The sequence below is a fragment of the Phyllopteryx taeniolatus genome, chromosome 18 (genome assembly GCF_024500385.1).
Source record: "Phyllopteryx taeniolatus isolate TA_2022b chromosome 18, UOR_Ptae_1.2, whole genome shotgun sequence".
NCBI classification, from domain to species: Eukaryota; Metazoa; Chordata; class Actinopteri; order Syngnathiformes; family Syngnathidae; genus Phyllopteryx; species Phyllopteryx taeniolatus.
In genome coordinates, this window is record NC_084519.1 from 11,559,534 (window position 1) to 11,577,932 (window position 18,399).

General features: G+C 40.2%; 1 protein-coding gene across 4 annotated transcripts in view; it reads left to right on the forward strand.

Moving 5' to 3' along the window:
• The window catches only part of tmem121ab (transmembrane protein 121Ab), a 42,421-nt gene that overhangs the window by 11,704 nt on the left and 12,318 nt on the right, over positions 1 to 18,399 (forward strand). For 2 of the 4 annotated variants that reach the window (XM_061754491.1, XM_061754490.1), the window contains one exon: positions 5,849 to 5,968. The exons of the other annotated variants lie outside the window; for them this stretch is intronic. The gene's annotated coding sequence lies outside the window, so the exon portion shown is untranslated. The remainder of the gene's footprint in view (positions 1 to 5,848; positions 5,969 to 18,399) is intronic. 4 annotated transcript variants of the gene reach the window in all.

Sequence of the window (18,399 nt, forward strand, 5' to 3'; positions counted from 1 at the left end):
GCGAAGGAAGACTTGCTTGGGTGTGTTTGCTGAGTTTTACAAGATCTCTGTCAATAGTGGTGACAAGCTACAAGACACACTACACTCTTGACTGCACTGATAAACCTTTGTCAAAGCTCCACAGGGAAAGCACGACATATACCAGAGCACACATACATAAATATTATTTTTAAACTACAGTGGTGCCTTGAGATAAGAGTGAGCCAACATTCGGCCATTTTTTTTGCTTTGACTTAAATTAAAATTAAATTAGCGATTGAACATGATTTTGGGGAGATGTTGTGTTGAAGTTAGAGCACAACAGTATATGATAGCAATGTGAGGTAAAATACCAACTTGAACAATGCACTGTTTGGTAACTCAAGTAAGATGGTGTTTTTGTTTTTTAAATTTATTTCCCAATGAAGTAGTGATTTCGGAGATGTGAGGACAGTGTCCAGCCCACTCCAGTGTCAGCTGTTTAGCGAGTTAGAAGCCTGAAAATGTAACTGAAGAATCCTTGGTTTCACATTCTTGCTCGTCTGTCAGTATAGTCAGAGATAAGGGGTATATTTATGTTTACGTACTCCAAAAAACAAGTTTTAAATCAGTACTTGTTTGCCATCGCATGCAATGACATTGGTACACAATGTTATTAGACATGTTCTGCAATAAAATGATAAGATATTATTTATATTTCTGTCAGACAGATCAAAATCATTCATAATAGTTCAACAACTAGATACACAGTAGCTGCTGTCAAGCCTTCAGGATTCCTCATTTAGTATGAAAGTTGCCGTAAAATAATTCTGGGATGTCCCAAATGTAACTTATCAAGTAACATAAATTGAACCACCAAATGAAAATAAAATATGATGAGTTGCTGGAAAATTATGTATACTTTATCTTCATTATTCAAGTGAAATATACTGCAGTAGCAGAGTTGAAATCTTTTTTTTTTTTTTTAGCAAAACACATCTTGGATCTCTAGTTGACCCATAAACACCTTGATGAAGCAACCGTCCAGTGGCCCAGTAAACGAAGCCTCATCCAGGTCAAATAGTGACACCAAACCAGACCAGGCCCAAACCAGCCCTGTGTGTACCCAGCCTCTTGCACAAAGTCAGCTGGGATCAGCTCCAGTTTACCCGCTAACCTAATGACAATAGAAAATGGATATACTGTATGGATGAAGTAATTGAATTAAATACAGTTTCCTTCATACGCTATCATCGTTGACCCATGTTAACTACAGTTGGAATGATCAGAAAACTAGATTGCTATTATTGTAGCAATCATATAGCAAACTCATTACCCATAAAGTAGTTGATTATTATTGACATCTGTTATCATTTAGATAGAGTTGTTAAAGCTATCAAATGAAATGTCCAGGCCAACTAATTAAGATGTTTCCTTGTTTCCTCCTAAGTACTTTCACAGAAAGGTCAAATTTACTTTTCCCCTGTTAAGATCCCAAATCATTTGTCAGCTGTCTTGGCCCAAAGCCGCGCTGTAATCCAGACTCACTTAATGATCTTGTGTTTCATCTAAGGGACAAATGATCGTCATAGAGCAATAGGAAATAATTAACCAACAGATGTCAAGATTTTAATGGCACCGATTAGTCAACACTTTGGCGGAGCTGTTTTATTTGTAACAATAGTGTGCCACTTCCAATCTTTAAAATCTAAGTGCTTTAGAGTGGCAGGTCAAAACAAATGTGGCCAGCAGTTTTTACACGTGTCCCGCCGACCAATCATTAAGGTAACTAGTGCTGATGAAGTGCATCATGAGAGCGGTGTGTTTAGTCAGACTGACACAAACACACACCCGCCCGCACGTATAAACGGAAGCATGCGCTCGCTGTCTCAACATGGTAGCAACAGCATAGAGGCTCATTGTGTTTTAATGCTGAAAAGGCTGCAGTTCAGACAAATGTATATACCAAAAACGTTTTTTCTTTGCTTTTATGTGCATTGACCTTAACTATGAATTACTAACACTACTGCAACAGTAATTTTGCTGCAGGCAGGGTAGATCATAGACTGGTCATCAACTCTATCCATTGTTGGGGTTGATATTTGACTATAAATGAGAATTTTTGTCTCAAGTTAATAACAAGCATGCAGAAGAAAAGAAAAAAATCTAACCAATAACATGCATGAATGGAAGGGAGACGAACTTGACAAATGTAATAACAACATCTGTTAAATATCTTTCCAAGGCCTTGTCTCCGTAAATGGATGAGTTGGCCAGTTTTTTCTTCTTTAGGAAAACACCCTTAGTAACTAACATTAACTTCTAAAAACTGCAAATATGATTTTTCTGCCCTTCCGCTTATCATTTCTCTGAATTTGTTTCACACTCAGAGGAAAGGTTACAATTTAAAGTACCGGTAGCTCTGAATTGTTTTCTTTGCTCATATATTATTTGTAGGAAGTTGTATACCCAGAGCATCCGTATTTTATCTCATGCAATCCTGAAAAACATCCATCCATCTTTTTTCTATAGCGCTTATCCTTACTTGGGTCGCAGGTGAGCTGGAGACTATCCCAACTGACATTTCGGCGAGAGACAGTGTACACCCATGACTGTCGGGTCTCATCATTGTTGGATTTAATATTTGATTAAATGAATTTCTGTCCCGACATAAACAATAAACATGCATCAAAGACAAAGTCAATAATATGCATGAATGAGAGCGAGACAAACTGAACAAACATATTCACTAAGTCTGTTAAATATATCTCCAAGGCCTCGTCTCCATGCCAATGAATAGTTGGCCAGTTTCAACATTCTGTTTGATTTGGCAAGATATTTTTGGCTAATGTATTCTTGGTAAAACAATTAGCAGACATGATTCCGTTATGCCTTCAAAAGTGCACCATAGTATTCTTACATGTACGACAATTGCTCAGTTGAAGAGGATCCAACAAAGCCTTTCGACTAATCACGGAGGAACACGTTCATCAATATTCAGTCTTAATACTAAAGCCCAGCTAAGACTCTTGGTCTGTTTCAGCAGCAACCCCACCACCCCAAGTTTCCCATCAGTTCCGCCTTCCATCCCAAATTAGCTATTGGAGCAAGTCGGTACATGGTTCCTTCCTTTCGTTCAGATAGGTTAACAGGCCTGTTACCTTCGGTGTCACAGCGGGAGCCCCAAGGTGCCTCATATCCTTCCCACATCTGTCCATCCTGAGTGCCCTTAGCTTAGAAAACCGAAAGCAGAAATAGCAGTGTGTGTGCGTACGTGGACAATAAAGTTGCATGTACGCGACAGTTTTTGCCATCTGCACCAGCGTGTGAGAACTTGTCTCGGTGTGTCGAACGATACATGGTACGTCTGGCTGAAGTAAAACTATAGGGAGATAAAAGGAGGAAGAAGAAGATGCTTTAAAGGCCGCCACCGCTGCAGGTGTGCGGCTGTGTGGGAACGATAGAACGCTTGTGTCGTTCATCAGCTTGCTGCTCACGACTGCGGTTAATTATTCACCGGGGTTGTGCTGCAGAGATGAACTGAGTGGCTCTGGGATAAAGGCACTGAAGGAAGAAGATGAAATTATAAAACCTCATGACGGAACTTGGGCTGAATTGTAATTTTCTTAAATTGATTTTGAAGAGGTTCCGTGACCTAACTAACACAGACAGACATTGAGACAAGGAGGGAGACAATGTCTACATTTCTTTTCACCCTGACACTTTAAGTACAATTGGACAGTTTGACTGTCCCTTTGATTCAATCCCTTCTTGTTAACATCGAATTCACAACCCCTTTTCGGGTCACATCTCCCAAAAATTTAATTATCTAACAAACTGTCTCAAATATACCGAAGGATGGGAAGCGCTAAAATGTTCTCTGTCTAAACTTTGTGAACTGCAAACTGTTTCACAGATAATCATAACAACCCCCTCAAAAAGGATAATCACATAGCAATGTAACCTTATAATAACTGCAAATCACCTGAAATTATAGAGAATTTTCTCTTTCATTGCCATGGCAACCCCTGATAACCTACTTTAGTGGTCTATGACATTGCCTGGAAAGCTCACATTTTGTTATCCTGGTGTCAACACGGACTGTGCTGTTCGTAGTTTTAATGACACACTAAAATGAATGGCTAACTAAGCAAATCCTAATGATATTGGATCACTTTACAAAAAGGAGGTGGTGTTTTCATTGCAGTCTGTTAATCAACAGGATGACTAATAAACTATTACCATTTCCACTGGAGCATGCGCATACTAATCGACTGATTGTAAAGAATTAATTCTTGATTGTCTTGAAGCAATTGAGGTAAAATGGAATGGCTGCTTGGCTGTAACCAGCAGAGGCGCTATTAATTCAGTCTCCTAGTTTGCTCTCTAAAGAAGGAAACATCACGTCAGCAAGAGAAAATTGACCAAAAGTGGGTGAAGTAGTCATTTGATACCCTTTTGGATTTGTAATCATGCTCAGTAACGATACTACAATGAAATTAGTCCAAATGTTTTAGGGTTTATTACTGATTATGATAATAGACATAGTCAAAAATTTAGAAATCGAATTGCACAATATAAATGTCATAAAAGGTTGTACATTTTATTGAGTGAAAAAAAGTATTTAATCCCCTTCAACTCACAGACTAGTTTTGGCCTATGTGGCAAGAAGCATATTAAGATCATGGAGTTGCCTAGTCAATCTCCAGACCTAAACACAATACAAAACCTGTGAAAGGAGTTAAAGCTTCCAGTTTCCAAACGGCGAATGTTTGTATGTGTAGAGAATGTACAGAATGTTTGTAAAGAGGAATGGACCCAAATCCCTCCTGAGCTGTGTGCAGACTTGATGACGAACTACAAGAAATGTCTCATTGTTGTGCTTGCCAAGGGTTTCTGTACAAAGTACAGTAGCAGTGTTTTGCTTGGGGATTCTCTTCCCATTATAAGCAAAGAAATAGCAGCAACAATCAATTAATTGGTCTTCCACTTTCCCCATAGATTACATTCAGTCAAAGAACCATCCCTAATTTTCACTAATATTCAAGGATGGGTGAAGCATGGGCCAATGAAGAACCTTGTCAAAATAAAGGTGCAGCTCCACCAATTATTCTTGTGACAGTTTAGTATGAACTCATAGGAGAAGCTAAACACATTTTCAAAAAGACACTTATTTTCAGCAAGAGCAAGCCCAGTGTCTAATGTGCAAATCCCCATGGCAACCTATTTGACTAGCATTGGAGACATTCATCCCAACGGATAAATGCAATTTTCACTTGATTGGTATTACATCCAATCCACCACAAATAACTAATTCCCACTGAGGACAGCAAGCATGAAGTCAAGGGAAAACTGCCAGCGTGCCTTGCTCAAGGGTGACAGACAAGCAGAGCAAATTAGAACAAATTAGGGTTCAGAGCTGGTTTCAGGTTTACCAAGAGTAACCCAAAATGTGTCCATCTTCTGAACAGAGTCCATTACTCTTCATTCAAAGTCATACTAAATTGTACAGCGATCAGGCTCATGCATCTCATGTCACTTCATTCTCTTCTCCCTGCCTATCTATCTATTGTCCTCTGTGACCACCACGCCTCCTTGGCTTTGCCTGTTACCCTGCTAAATGCGCAGCGGGCCGTGGAAAAGAGCAAAAGGCTCAGTGATTGGCAGAGATAAGGCCTCTAATTAGAGGCAGTGATTGGGAGTTGCGGAGGGCGCCTCGCTGGTAGGCAGAGACGGAGGAGACAGACGTATTCAGGGCGCCCAACCCCACCGTAATTAGACACACATCTGCTATCAGCGATCAGTTCAGTGTCCTTACAACAGACGTTCTGACGCATGTCGCCTGTCAATGTCATTCATTGTCCCCCTTTTTCTTTCCTTGTACAACCAGCTGACACGCCTGCCGATTGGTTCTGGAGATACTGCCGTGCAGATGCAAACACACACAGCGGAAGAGCAAGATGAATGCTGCCCTAATACATGCATGCTGGGCAACAGAAAAACATATGAAGTGAGCATATACTGCACAGAATAGACACCAATTCCAACAATTGTTGGGATTTTGAAGCAATTATTCCAATTTTTTCCATAGAACCTAATATTCTTAACTGTCATAGAAATGTAAAAAATAGTTACTAACCACTATTCATATTTAAAGCAATAAAAGACACAGGCATAACTTTAATAATAAAGGCCTCACGTGAAGGTGAGTTGCGTTGCAGATGAATCACTCTTGTAATATTCTTAGCTGTCAGCAGACTGGGAAAATACAAAACAGATGCAGTAGTGGTAGTAGAAGACAAAATAGAAAAGGTTAAGACAAGCTTTATCTTATCTCATAACTACATTGCAGTTGGCAACTCTTTTTATTGTGACGAATAACTCGGGAGAGATACGAACACTCAACACAATCTGTTGCCCCACTATTGAATTTGCAACAGTGCGACCTGTAGGTCGCTTATTCATTTGCTATCATTCCGTTTCAAGTCACAATTACGGACTCCGTTGCTCGACCGAACTCTGTGTTGACCATACACGTAAGGATTTGCTGTCGTAAATATTAAACAGGTTTAATAATGTATTTTCCAAGAAGATTAGGGAGGGAAAAATCCCTTTTGACACACCGCGCATGACGGGATAATCAGTCAGAAGATTCTTTGAGACATCCGACAATCGGGCCTCTGCTTACTTTGATCGGAACGGGCGGGATTCAGTCTAATTATCGGCATGTGTGTACCCCAATTTGAATCTGTCCTTCTCTTGTTGAGGCTAGTCCTTTTGGAACCTTCGATATTCACTTACCTGAGGTGCCTTGAGACAAACTGCCGTCTCACATTATGTTGTGCAGATGTATAATCTTCTGGTACTTGTTTTATTTTACAATCTTAAGTGTTTGATTCTGAAAGTTCCACTCTTCACCATTTGCCTCATATAAATATATACATGATTAGAGTCAGACACCGTAACAGACATCGGCATAGATTTGTTTAATTTATGAGATAAATGCACATGCAATATTGCTCCCCCATTGTTTATGCGGACAATTAACATATTCACCGCAGGCAAGAAAGTACGAGCACCCTACAGAGATTTTACAGCTGAGGTGAAATGTCACATCATCTAAGCGCCAAGTTTTATTACTCTAATCTACTCATCTGACACAGACGCGGCACCCACTAGCATGTTCTAAATGGAATAGTAGCACGTAGTACTACATCAGGAGGCTCTTTGCTGCAGGGGTTTGTCGTTCCATCCATGCAATTTATGAGCTGATACTTCAAGAGCCTAATTTAAGGTATGGCAGAGTCATCATAATCAACACTCCACAAGTAAAAAGCCGGAGAGATGTTGCCCATGATGAATAAGCTGGAGCCATACACTTGTGCTATCTGCTCAAGTCTTAAATCTGGAGGTCGTGCATTTGGCAAAGGGTGGCACTGCTGCGGAAGTCCGTGTCAGCTTTCTGACAGTTGCACTAAAGAAGGCTTCACGGAGACGCAGGGGAGTGCTTACACATTGCCTTTAAGCAAAGATATTGCTCAACAGAGACAGCCACCGACAGGGAAATTTTGTCTGGCAGGCGTAATCCATATCTGTGAAACAGGCTGTCTAAGTGCTGTCTCTCCAAGGTGGCATAATATTAATTGGAACGCCACTTGGTAATATTACATTCCATTTTCTGTCATGAGTTGGACATCTACTTTCGTATTGGTTAATTGTTTTGAGGGGGTGCTTAAACACTAAGTAATTTGTACCAAGTGAATAAGTGTAATTGACTATCGTTCCATTTCACGTCCCAATCGCAAAGCCAGTGTTTCGGCTTAACTCGGTGTTTGACCACACACAAAGATTTGCGACTGTAAATATTGAACATGTTTAATATTCCAAATTGTATGCCCAGATGATTTTTTTTTAGCAGAAAAGAGAAGAAACATCTCTCGTAACACACCCCATATCACATCATCATCTTTTAGAGACGAATGATGGCTGACTTTGATCGGAAGGGGTGAACTGCTCAAATCCATCCCGATTATTGGTGTGTGTACCCCACTTTACTGCTTTGAATTTGTTCTTTTCACACCCGTCATTGGTGAGGCTGCTCGTTTTGGAGTAAGTGTCGCAAAAAAAAAAAAAAAAAAAGCTAAGAATCAACGCTTCAATCCTCCCACAACTGAGGTCTTCTGAGCGACACTCACATCCTGTGCGACATTTAAAAGCATTATTTTCGAGGAAATGTTTCACTGTACAAGCTTGAGTGGTCAGGCAACTACATTTTTCTACATTAATTTAAGGTTTTTTCATTTTTCGACATACTGAATAGTTTTACTTTTTTTTACTCAGGAATGTGACTAAACTGTATGTGTAAACGTCTTTAAAAAACGAAATAAGCGCGAGAATGTCAATGTGAACACAGCCAAGAGGCAGTCAATCCAGCAAACCAATAAACACAGTTAAAGTAATAACATGTTGCGGATATAAGGGTACACTTACTCTACTCAGTTTCCTTCAATCTATAGGATTGCAGTCATAGTATGGAGAAACTCTCTGAATATTCTGAGCTCCACTTTCCATGTCAGTTAATGAGCAGAATAATGATGCCCTTGGAAGTTACAGTGGGTACGAAAAGTATTCAGACCCCCTTAAATTTTTCACTCTTTGTTATATTGCAGCGATTTGCTAAAATCATTTAAGTTCATTTTTTTCCTCATTAATGTACACACAGCACCCCATATTGACAGAAAAAAACGGAATTGTTGCTGTCCATTTCTGCTGATCATCCTTGAGATGATTCTACACTTTTATTGGAGTCCAGCTGTGTTTGATTATACTGATTGGACTTGATTAGGAAATCCACACACCTGTCCATATAAGACCTTACAGCTCACAGTGCATGTCAGAGCAAATGAGAATCATGAGGTCAAAGGAACTGCCTGAAGAGCTGCTCAGTGCAAGACACATGAAAGCCCCCATGGAGTTTGCTTAAAAAAATTAAAAATAAACACCTTAAGGACTCCAAGATGGTGGGAAATAAGATTCTGTGGTTTGATGAGACCAAGATAGAAATTGTTGGCCTTAATTCTAAGTGGCATGTGTGGAGAAAACCAGCCACTGCTCATCACCTGTCCAATACAGTCCCAACAGTGAAGCATGGCGGTGCCAGCGTCATGCTGTGGGTGTGTTTTTTAGCTGCAGGGACAGGACGACTTGTTGCAATCGAAGGAAAGATTAATGCAGCCAACTACAGGGATATCCTGGGCGAAAACCTTCTCTAGAGTGCTCAGGACCTCAGACTGGGCCGAAGGTTCACCTTCCAACAAGACAATGGCCCGAAGCACACAGCTAAAATAACGAAGGAGTGGCTTCAGAACAACTCTGTGACTGTTCTTGAATGGCCCAGCCAGAGCCCTAACTTAAACCCAATTGAGCATCTCTGGAGTGACCTGAAAATGGCTGTCCACCAACGTTCGCCATCCAACCTGACAGAACTGGAGAGGATCTGCAATGAGAAATGGTGGAGGATCCCCAAATCCAGGTGTGAAAAACTTGTCGCATCATTCCCAAAAAGACTCATGCCTGTATTATCTCAAAAGGGTGCTTCTACTAAATACTGAGCAAAGGGTATGAATACTTATGGCTGTGTGATATTTCAGTTTTTCTTTATTAATAAATCTGAAAAAAATTAAACAATTCTGTTTTTTATTTCTGTCAATATGGAGTCTTGCGTGTACATTAATGAGGGAAAAAAATTAACTTTAATGATTTTAGCAAATGGCTGCAATATAACCAAGAGTGAAAAATTTAAGGGGGTCTGAATACTTTCCGTGCCCACTGTGTGCCGTATGGTCTGTGTGGTTATAGGTCTTAGCTGACAAAATTTCTAGACCACAAAGTAGTTGAGATTGAATGAGCAGACTCAATTCTGGCTTCATTCCTCCACAATTTTAATCAACAATCACCGCCACATAATCGACAGAGCATTATCCGAGCATTCCATTATTCCGAGCATTCTATTTATGTGCAGTATTCCGATTCAGATCGTTTGTCCTTGCTATCTCACTCGGTAAACATGAAGAGTGTGAGCTCGGCCTTGAACACATGACCCTGAGGGAGATGTGTACCGCAAAGGTCCGGCATAATGGGGAGCGGGAGAAGATTGTTGGCTCTGTGTGGGATGTGAGGAAGGCTCAGCCATATCACCTTAGCGCAGGTCAAACAGGCTCGGATAGGGAAGAAAGCAGGGCAGCTGAGATGTGGAGGAAGGAGTGGGAGCGTGTGGCATGAGGGAGGAAAGGAATTTGTGAGAGAAATGGGAAAATGGGAGCATTTTCCTGCTCGGCATTTATGAGAGCTAGAAAAGAGGGGAAGAAGAAAAGACATTTATTCAAATTTTTGCAGCATTGATTTCTATCACTCAGTACAGCTGTGGAGTGAGACGTCTTTTTGATATATTGGGCAAACTCTTCCCTCAAGATGGCACAGCGAAAGGAGAATTGAGGTGTAGCAAATAAAAACACAAATGCACAAAGACCTTCCACAGTTATTGGAAGGGCATACAGTACCTTCCTGCTACTTTAAAATCGTATTGATGTAACAATTCTGAAAGTAGAAAGTTTTCTAAAATTTAAAATGTGATGGGATGAAACGAAAAAGGAAACTTAGAAATTGCAAAATCGTTCCAATAGCTCCCACTTAATGACAAATAAAAAGTGTGAGGAAAATCAATGATTTCTCTTGCATTCCGAAAACCATGTCAGACATTCTTTTGGGTTCGGGTTAAGTGTTTTTTATGTTCGGGTTAAGTGCTTTTTATGTGTTAAATGTTTCTCTCCCTCGACTGACTTGTGCCTGATTGTAATGACCAGGCGGACACGGTGACACATGCATGAGTCATACAGGCACTGAAATTTAACCAAAGCTCTATCACGTATTTTTACTCCGAGGTTCTTATGTGCTTTCAATCTGCATAATGCAGAAATGTGAACAGCTATTTCTTATAATTAGAATGTCTGCATGTTTTGTAGTTTGAGGGTAACTCTAAACCTCCTCACCCTGGTTTTGCTCTGCTCTTGTCAAGATCCATTTTATGTTTCCATCTTGTTGTATTATTAAAGCATTGCTTAAGGGATGCAGAGGCACTGGAGTCTCAGAATCTGTTACCGTGGGACAGAGTGAAGACTCACTATTTATGAATGGCCTTTTGTTGTAAGGGAGCGATGCAATGCTCAATGTCCTCTGCTCTGTTTCTCTCCCTTCAATGCAAAGCAACCCAGTCAACATTAGCATATGAGCGCGTGTGTGTGTGTGTGTGTGCTTTTATGATGAAAGCCAGCGGGTGATGCATAGCAGAGGAGCACAGAATTATTTATGACCGAAGTGCACTATAATTAGCAAAAACTAAATTGCGCGTCAACATGGACGGCAGTTAATTCGGGCCCTGCTTCTGTCAAACGATATTACAAATGTTGGGGGGGAGAACGAGGGGAGGACTGCAGGTTAGTAACGATGTTAGTCCAGGGAAAATGAAATAGGATTGCCCAATGGGATGCCATGCCCTGAATTATTTTAGATCTAATTGTGTGAATCCAAAACATAAATAAACTCATGGTGGCATTTTGAGGGGATAGAGCACATTCTCAATGCTGTTTTCTATACATTTCTATGCCACTATATGCATATGATCACTCGCGCTAATGACCCCTTCCAAAAAAAATGGATTCAAGGAAAAAAACAATCAATTGTCATGCATCAAATGTGTTTATTTTTTTCCATTAAAATGACCTGTATGGTGGAGAGAGTATTAAACGAGATTTAGGTAGTTAGTGTGTTCATGGTCGCAATGTTATTAGAGGCGCAACAACTAATCGATTAATCGACAACTAATCGATTATCAAATTAATCGACAACTATTTAAATAATTAATCAATTAGAGACTGTTTAATTTAATATTGTCCAAATCCTTGGAATTTCAAGCTCCCAACGGTAAATATTGTCTAATTTCTGTGGTCCTCCATTAAAGCAGACTGATTATGTTCGTGCTTAATCAAAATAAGACATTTGCAAACAAACATCTACTTTTACTTTGGTAAACAATGATCAACATTTTTGCCTATTTTCTGACATGTTAGGGACCAAACCAGTAACTGAATCATAATCAATTTGTGTGTGTATTTCCGTTTGAAATAATGCTGTTTTAGAATGGAAGAAAAATGAAAATATGGTACGAAAGGGCATATTATTACAAGACAAATATTTTTTTTGCTCTCTGCCCCTATATTAATAGACTTTGAACAAACCCAACAAAGGACGCCAAGTGTGTAGGTACAGACAAACATTTACGCAATCACCCAAAATTGTTGATACTGATTTTCTTGTTTGTTAAACTTTATACTAAAATGTAACTTGAAGACATCCTCGACACTTCTTGTTAACACAGGTAGACATTTTATCCTCGTAGTTTCATTTTATTTTTATTTTAATAGCTGTCTAATAAATTCAGGAAATTTAATAATGGTTAGCTCATTTGCCTCAAGGTGATCTTGGGTTTCACTTTCCGCCTTCTTGTGTGGGGATTGCATGTTCACCCTGTGCCTGCGTAGGATTTCACCAGGTCCCCGGCTTCCTACTACTATTCCAAAAACAAAGGCTTTAAATTGTCCACAGTTGCGAGTGTGAATGGTTGTTTGTCTGTATATGTGCCCTGCGATTGGCTGGTGACCAGCCCATGTTGTACCCACCCAAAGTCAGCTGGTTTATTTTTCTGAAAAAGTAAAATAGATTAGATTTTAATGCTATATCTTAATGGTGCCTCTGCAGTCCTCACTGTGCCTAAATGGATGTATGTGACTTGTTTGAAAGGCATAAATTAACAGGAGTTCATTAGAGGCACCCATCTGCTTGTGGAGACTTTGGGGGACTGTTTACATCAAACAAGTTGACGTGTAATTAGTTAATACCCGGGTTATAGATCTTACTAAAGATTGCAATAAGAAAGCCTGGTGAGGCGAATGTGCTTTCATCACAGAGGTGCTGGATGTACACCAATGACCCGACCGTGTCGAAAATTAGCACATTAATTACTTGCACTGGGTAAGATATGAAGTGATTCCACAAAGTGACACCTGTGACATAATTATGACTCAGCATGGGAGGTGCGCTCAGTAAAATAGCCAAGCCAAGTCTTAATTGTTACTAATTGACATAACTAAAGACATAACTGCCTTGCACTAAGATATTTCACTCATAGATGATTGTCTCAGGGCAGTGATATTTTTTCCCCCCTCTTTTATTTCTAGACCGCATTCTGGCAGCTACGGTGCAAGGAAACACAATGTTACTACCGGTAATTTAAAGATTTGTCACCCTGGATTCATTTCTATGTCTTGTTCTTGCAATGGATCAATGTCACATTTAAAGTTCTGAAGGGGGATAATGATGGGCTTTTGTTGATATCGTGCTGCTTTTTGATAAAAGGTATTTGTATGTAATACATTTTAATTTGGCGCACCACGATTGGTTAGCACGTCTGCGTCACAGTTTTAAGTTAAAATGTCTTCTCTGGCCTTCCTGTGTGGAATTTGCATGTTCTCAATGGATGGACAGTTTGCTTCGGGATGCCGGTCGACCTCTGATTTAGGATACATTTTTCCAATATGAAATAATGGAAACTGTTCCAGGGTAAAACTGTTGTCTTCCTAGCATATTAAACTGTACAGACAATGTTTTAAAAGTATCTGTTTAACACCTGTATATTGTGATGACACAGTGACAAACTTACAGAGGGAGACTACTGCTTTCAAGGTGGGGTAAATTCCAATCATCCATCCATCCATCCATTTTCTGAGTCGCTTCTCCTCACTAGGGTCGCGGGCGTGCTGGAGCCTATCCCAGCTGTCATCGGGCAGGAGGCGGGGTACACCCTGAACTGGTTGCCAGCCAATCGCAGGGCACATAGAAACAAACAACCATTCGCACTCACAGTCATGCCTACGGGCAATTTAGAGTCTCCAATGAATGCATGTTTTTGGGATGTGGGAGGAAACCGGAGTGCCCGGAGAAAACCCACGCAGGCACGGGGAGAACATGCAAACTCCACACAGGCGGGGACGGGGATTGAACTCCGCACCTCAGAACTGTGAGGCTGACGCTCTAACCAGTCTTCCACCGTGCCATCCATCCATTCACTAAATAAATGTTCAGGGAATCTCCTCTATCTGCTGGAGAGACAGATCCTGCCGGGAATAGCATCGAGTAATTGATGCCCAGCCAATACAGTTTACACAGTATTGTAATTACCTATAGATGCGACATTTAGAACATCCACACAATACTGTTATTGCTCTGGTAGAGCACAAAAAAAAGTGAAAAGGTGTGTTTTTCTGTGAATAACAGAGGGTAAGGTTCCCCCCAAAAAATCTGCAAGTAGGCAAATTTGTGAATACAAATATTTAGGGGTTCACTGTGTACAACTATATAGCAGGTCAGTAATTCAAAGGAAAGCAAAATATTCAAGTGTTTTTCCAGTTATAGTACAGTAAATGTATGAAAAGAAAGCTTGGTATTAATTTTTCTCAGGAATTTGATAATTTATTCTTCTTCTTTGTTTTGATTTGTATAAGAATGTCCCCCAATGCATTTGCCTACATGGAAATGAAAGCTGTCATAAGAATGCCCTTTACTCACCTTTTTTTTTTTTTTTTTTAAACACACTGCTATTATTCTGAATGCAACGGTACATCGGGTCATTATAAAAACACTTGGTTTCCTCTCTCCAGGGTGCAAACATACAGTGGATATATATATATATATATATTCATATATTGTTAGGCTCCCAGGCACAGGGCTGAAGCAACAGATGGCGAATCACCCTATCAGATGCCTGATTTGACAACAAAATAAAGGCAAATCAAAGAAAATGGAAATCATGAGCGCTTTTCTTGACAGATCTAACGACCCAGCCCACCTGACTTTGTATTTTTTATGTTGGCCGGAGAAATGCAAGGCCTAAACAAATATGTGTTTATCAAGCAAGTCTGTACACCCATTTTAACTAGGCAACAGGTGAACACCTTCATGGAACTCAATCCCTATTCACACTGTCTGGGGAAAAATGTTAATATGCCAGACAGGCCAAATTTCTGACATATTATAACGGACCTTTATGGAAAAAGCAGCCATTTTTCTTGTGGTTTGCGAAGTTTTTCAGCTCCATTCTTGCACACAGTGAATGAATAGGCTCACACCTTTGCAGAGGGCTGCCCTTTGAGCTGTTGTGACAGATTGATTGGCTGCAAGTCAGAGTCAAGGCACCAGAACCCTTTTTGAGGTGTGGGAGACGATGAACACATATTTTTCGCTCCAAAATGCCAATTTCCACTGTTGACTTTCCTTTTTACATGCTGCAAAAGTCTGAAGTATTCTTTTTTTTTTTTTCTGTCACACATTGCAGGTGGTGAAAAATATTAAAATATGAGTGGACAGCAGCAGCGTATATCGTCACACACAATGGAGCAGTTTGCAACCAAACATTTTTATGTTATCCATCCCAAAAATATGAATTGGAAATCATAAAGGGAGTGTGATTGAGCCCCCTTTTGAAGGAGACCGGCAGGTGTGTTCCAATTACAGGGGGAGTAACTCAAGCATCATATCTCAAATCACATTCAGCACTAAACAGTATACAGGTGGCAACATATCAGCTATCTATAATAGAAATGCTGAGCCTCCCATTCCCCAGTACTCTGGTTAGCGAGAGAAGCACATTCAATGGCAGGCTGATTTCTCTTGGCACAATTGTACCAAGAAACCATTTGTTTGTTGGACCATCAGGCTTTGTTACATTCCCGCACTGAGCAAAGGGGCGGCTGAGCTGGGATCATGGGAGATGGCGGACAGCCAGGCCTCATTGTACGTAGGCATGTTTGCACATGGAATAGAATGATTTATTTCTTGCATTGTCAAGCTACTGTTGTGAAGTATTCGCTTAAGGCTCAGAAGCAATTTCTCTATACATGGTACACAAAAACAGAATACATTAATATTTTCTGTACTTTTTCCGTAAATTAAACAATAAAGTAGTTATTTTTCTGGGCAGCATGGTGGAATAGAAGTTAGCGCATCTGCCTCACCGTTTTGAGGTTCCGAGTGGGACTGTCAGCTCTGCCGTTGATGTGTGGAGTTTGCATGTTCTTCCCGTGCTTGCTTGTTTTATGTTTTTATTCCCCCCGGGTATTCTGGCTTCCTCGCATGATCCGAAATCATGCACGTGAGGTTAAGTAAAGACACCTGCGACCCTAATGAGGATGAGCACTATACCTGTAGACAATATTGATACCGTGCATCGCTTTTTATGTTGACTTTACCCAGCCTGAAACATTTGCCAAGAACTTTGATACAGTGCATCTAATCCTAAGTGAAATATTCTTTGCCATTCTATTGCAAAGCGGGGTTCAACCTCAGAAGCAATCTGCCCCATGAAACCTTTTTCGGAGAGAGCTTTGCCGCATTTTGTCAAAATCTCTGTATCACTTCACAGATGCAAAAAAAAAAAAAATTTAATAATCCAAAAAGGAGTAAATATTGTATTGTACAGTTAAAATTAATCCACGAAATGAAGAAGCATTTCTTAAACCATCAATACGAGTCCTCCGTTTAATTTTGGGAGAGATTTGATTTTCAGACATGACTTATTGGAAGGGAAATCTCTCACTTCACCCGTCATTAATCCTCAACTGGTAATATTTAAATCCTGTGCTAAGCAATCCATTTTAACTCTTGGCTCATTAACAGCACATCAAATCCTCTCTGTATCACATCTCCTTTGCCTTTTAATCAATCACATGCAACAGCAACCTTTTGCTCTGACGCATGTCTTTCCATTCATCCCTGTGGTTTTTTTTAACCTCCGCTGTGTTCCTTTTGCCTCCCATGCCATATTGAAGGTGACAGGTTGGTGCATGTTATATGCAAATTCTAGAAGGCTCATGAAGTCTTCGTACTTAAGATTTCCATCTACAGACAAATGTGTTTCATGAACAACTTGAGAATGCACATTGTTCTGGTGTTCCAGCCGTTCTTGTCAGGTTATAATTCTGACATTTTTTTTCTTTTGGGGGGCGCTCATGCTGACACATAGCACACATGATGAATACTGAAGAAGACCTATGAGATATTTGTCTTTAAAAAGTCATTTTACCCTCAAGTGGAATAGAGCAAGCAATAATGTGGTGTGACTTGAATGCGACTATTGGATGCCATCGCCCTCTGGGTGGCCACATTTGACATGGTGATAGTGAGCACAGGTGGAGGGAGGAATGGCCAAAGTGCATGGTGGGAGTAAATGGTACAATTATTGACAACAATTAAATTGTATTGCTGCATAATTACTAGGCAAAAAACCTGACGCTTGAATGAACTGCACACATACCCCAATTATTGTGACAGGAATATGAGCTCTGACATTGTATAGACAAATCAATATGCATGTTACACTCTTGCATCAGTGAACCGGGGTTTGAAGCGATGGGACTGTGTTGGAACATGTTAACGAAGCTTCAATGTTGAAATGAAATTTTTAATGTGTGTTATGGTAATTGATCATGGCATCAGTTGAACAAAATGAATGATGTTTTCTATTGAATGAGAGGGATTGATGATCCTCAATCAGCCGTAATAGGTTTGATTGCTGGCAGCAAAACTAGTGACAGTCGACCACTCATAAAAACTAGTTGCGGAACCCCGCACACTGGTGACAGTTTAGGCCGGATTCCATTGACTCATGTCTATTGTTGGCTTCCCGTCAGTACTCATTTAGTTTAACTTGACTTCGTTAGACAGTTGTGGTCGATACTTAGGAACTTAGTCTGTAATGAATTGGCTTGACTGGGGGCTGCACATTCCTCCATGAGTGTAAGTCAGTTCAATAATAGAGTGAAAAGACATTGAACGTCCTTTTTGCTTGTAAAATTGGGTTACCTCCTTCAATCTCCTGACTGATGCCTATACTTTGTAATTGGACTAGGCCGTGCAGTCGATGGCTAATACCCATCACGCAGGTACTCTATTGGAACAGTCAAATTAATCTAAAAAGACTACTTGAACTCACAAGCTTGCATTTACTCAGAGAAAAACAAAAACAGGCTGAAAAGGAGCTTCCAGCAGACTAAAGCCACGTTTGGTCTGCGATGATCTGCTGCCATCACAAGGACAACAGAGGACTCATGCGGTGAATGTCATTCATATTTCAACAAGACACCAATGGCGTCAATTCCAATCAGAAAAAGCGCTGTGTTAAATGCTCCATTTATGAATCAGAGAAAGTCAATAAATCGCGGGACAAGCTTTTCTTTCAAACAAATACAACGTTAGAGGAAATCGGATCTTTCTGTAGACACCTCTGTTCTGCAGATGACAGGCCATGAATTTAACTATTTAAATATAATTTGG